The sequence below is a fragment of the Oratosquilla oratoria genome, chromosome 33, assembly GCF_046742065.1.
Source record: "Oratosquilla oratoria isolate Oo_2021 chromosome 33, ASM4674206v1, whole genome shotgun sequence".
Classification (NCBI taxonomy): domain Eukaryota; kingdom Metazoa; phylum Arthropoda; class Malacostraca; order Stomatopoda; family Squillidae; genus Oratosquilla; species Oratosquilla oratoria.
Genome location: NC_134809.1, coordinates 49,163,502 through 49,167,477, shown reverse-complemented (window position 1 = coordinate 49,167,477; position 3,976 = coordinate 49,163,502).

Sequence of the window (3,976 nt, the reverse complement as noted above, 5' to 3'; positions counted from 1 at the left end):
ACCAGATTTTAATGCTGATGTGACATATGTAAACTAAACCATTCATGCAACGATATCGTGATTGCTTGTGTAAGCAGTATAGCTTAAGACGTTGTAATAGTCTTTCTGATTGGAGAAAGGGTGGAAGAGGAGAAAAAATTATTGGTACACGGGAGAAAAGTCACGCCCTTGGGGAAGGCACTTGGTTGTAACAGGTAGTGCAATGTAGTTCAGTTCGAAGCTTTAAAAATCATTTAGATAAACACCTAAGCAAGATGCTGTAATGATTATGATTTATTTTATATTATTTGTTTTTATTTTGTTATCGTTTGTTTGTTTGATTCTCATTTATTATTAGTTATATATCAATTCATTATTATTTACTATCTACCTGTTTATTAATTAAGTATACCTATGCATTTATTTATGTATTTTATTTGTTATTTACATTATTATAGTTTTTATTTATTAATTTGTTATTATCATTATGATTTTTTTCGTATCCGACCTAGATATGGACCAAAAGGTCTCCTATCGGCATGCTCCGCCTTTGTAATCCTTTGTAATCCTTTGTAAAGATCATTGCATTAATAAAGTCGTGATGTCGGTGCAGAGATGGCTTCGTGTGTGGATTGAGGATTCCAGTTGGGAGTCCCTTGGTGTAAATTGACAAGCCAAGTTGAATATTATTCGGGAGAAAAGAAGAAAAATTCTACCTCCGAAAGAAAGAAAATTGACGGTAAAAGAAGAAATACAAAACAATAGAGGGGAACAGTAAACAGAATTAAACCAGTAATTACGGAGAGACGGAGGTTAAAGTGGTGACAGCTAGGGATGTAACGAATGAATTGAACGCTCCGAAGAGACTGGTGTGTATATCAAACTACAAGACTGAGTGCAAAATACGGCTACACGTGTACGGGTACACCACGCAGTACACAACCACAACCACAACCACAACCACGCTGCCACGCGCATGCTAACTAAGAGGGAACCTCTATAAGCAACAGTGAATGAAGGGGTCTACAACCACTACAAGCAACAGTGAACGAAGGGGTCTACAACCACTACAAGCAACAGTGAACGAGGGACGACGAGGTAGTGTCACTAGAAAGATCTAGTGACAAAATGGAAGTTTTTCAAGTAATTAAATTAATCACACTTGCCTTGCTAGTAAACAGCTTTGACGAATTAACGGCAGAAAAGCTGTATAAAGATCTTAAGGCAACTATGAATTTAGGAACTCTAAAAGGGATTATAGAAATAGAGGATCATAGAGGATCTGAACATAAAGTTAAAAGCACTTCAAGGAATGCTAGAATTGAATGTTACAATTGTAATACCTGGGGGCATTAAGCACAAGAGTGTTATCATGAAACTATTTGTAGAAATTACAAATATGAGGGTCAAGATGAATGTCATTGTAGAAACCCACCTTTCTGTTTGTATCATCAGAGGATTGGACATAGAACACAGGAATGTAGAAATTTTTGTATGCACCCCGAAACAAGAGGAAAACCCCCAGGCACAAAATAAAACAACACTACAGAGCTACCCAGGTATACAAATAGACAGTATTGTGTAAAGGATAAGAGTGATAGAAAAGTGAAAGAAAACTTCAACATCAAAGACAGTTGTAAACTAACTACAGTATAACAATTGAAAAGACTTCTGTAAGACCTCTCATTACTGGTAGAGTGTTCAATAATCCTATTCAAATATTTATTGAGACAGGATCTGTAGTTAATGTTATAACTAATAGAGTTTTAAACCCATTGAAGCCAGGAGTAAAAATATTGAATCCAACCCATTACTCATTGCAAGGAGTAACTAGAAATCAGTTAAGAACATTAGATAAGGTTGAATTAGAAGTCATCTTATATAAAAATAAGCATTTATACATTCCAGTGATTGTTGTAAAATAATCTGTTTTCCCAGGAGATTTACTAATAGGATTTGCAACTATGAGAAAAGAGAACATGGTCATATGTTGTGCTGAGTTAGGGGTCTTAGTGAAATCACAGTTAATCCCATTTTTTAATTAAACAGACTTAAAGTCAGTGACAGCAATCAAAGAATCTCTAGAAATAGATAGGAAAGATGACAATTATATTTAAGATAGCAAAGCAGAGTGGTCCAGACTAACAGAAAATAAAATTTTATATCGTGAGCCCAACTCAGATGTTCAAGAAATCCCAAAAATTACTAATTCATCAACTACAAATGAAGCTTTGCTAATTGTGGAAGGTGGCGTAATAAAGTCGACGTTATTACACTCCAGAGCAATTAACAGGGTTGAAGTGCAGTTGAAAGGAGTCACTGTAGACTCTGAAATTTTAACCATCCCAGAATCAATTAGATTAAAAGGTTTGAAATTGGACTCAGAGATTTATAAGTCAAATAAGAACATGCTAAAAATATTAGTGATTAATATTTTGAATAAAGACATAATTTTAAGAAAAGGTACACAAATAGGATGTTTTCAGGTTTGTAGAAAACCCATTAAGATTTTAAATGAGAGTACTGAGGAGGTGGAATTTCCAATTTCATCAATCTGTTCAGTTCAGGAAAAAACAGAGTTGGGAAAGAAATACAAGAATGAACTACAACCTACTAGTTGTCCTGAGTTTGATGAAAACTTAGTTGTTTTGCTCTTGAAGCACAATAAAGCAATTGCTTTGCCGAGGAACGCCTTGGGCAAAACAATTGTTTTAAAACATCAAATCAAATTAAAAGCAGGGACTCAACCTATCTATATACCTGCCTCCAGAGTACCACATTCTAAACTAGCCATTGTAGATAAACTGATCACTAGAATGTTATCGCAGGATATTATTGAACATAGTAAAAGTGAGTAAGTTCCCTCTGATTCTGGTGCCAAAATCAGATGATACCATGCGTCCAGTTATTGATTATAGGGAATTGAATAAGCAGACCATATGTGACCGATTACCATTACCAGTGATAGGGGACATTCTTAGAAGTTTGGGAACTGAGAATAGGTATTTTAGCACTATAGATATCAAATATGCTTTTTGGCAAATAGAGTTACATAAAGACTCACAAGAATTCACAGCATTTTCTACTCCAACGTGACATTATGAGTTCAAGCGAATGCCATTAACTTATATGAGATTAATGAATTAAATACTAGATGGGTTGTTAGGAAACACTGCCAGTGTATTTCTAGATTATATTTTAATATTTTCCCAAACAGCGGCTGAGCACTTTAAGAAATTAGATTTGATATTGTCAAGACTGATTGAAGAAGGATTGAAAGTGAAACTTGAAAAATATAAATTTTTGCATGACAGTGTATTTACTTGGGGCATAAAATAGACAGGTATGGATTTAGTACAGTAAATTTTAAAGGTTGAAACAGTAAAGAATTTTTCAGTTATAAACAATGTAGAAAAATTTAGAAGTTTTTTGGGATTGACAGGATATTATAGGAAATTTATCCAAGGATATGCAGACATTGCTAATCCATTAAGTTCTTTGTTGAGGAAAGACAAAGTTCATGTGGGGAGCTGCACAACAGCAAGCTTTTGGCAAGTTGAAAGATAAACTTACGAGTTCTCCAGTTTTAATATTTCCAGATTATGATAAAGAATTCTTTCTTTGTACTGATGCGTCTGACATAGGGTTAGGAGGCATATTGATGCAAGAGATAAATGGAACTTTGAAACCAATAGCTTACACTTCAAGTCTTTATAATAGTGCAGAGAGAAACTACTCTATATCAGGAAGAGAAACTTTAGTAGTGATATATTCATTAGAAAGTATTAGAGATATGATACTGGGATATCCAATCAGAGTGTGGACTGATCATACAGCTATTCAGAACTTATTTAAGCATAAGAACCTTAGGGAGAGACTGGCTAGGTGGTTTGCTATACTATGAGGTTAGGTTTCAATATATTCCGGGTAAAAAGAATGTTGCAGCTTATGCACTACCTAGAAATATTAGCCAACCAACGACAGGGTTGATCAATTT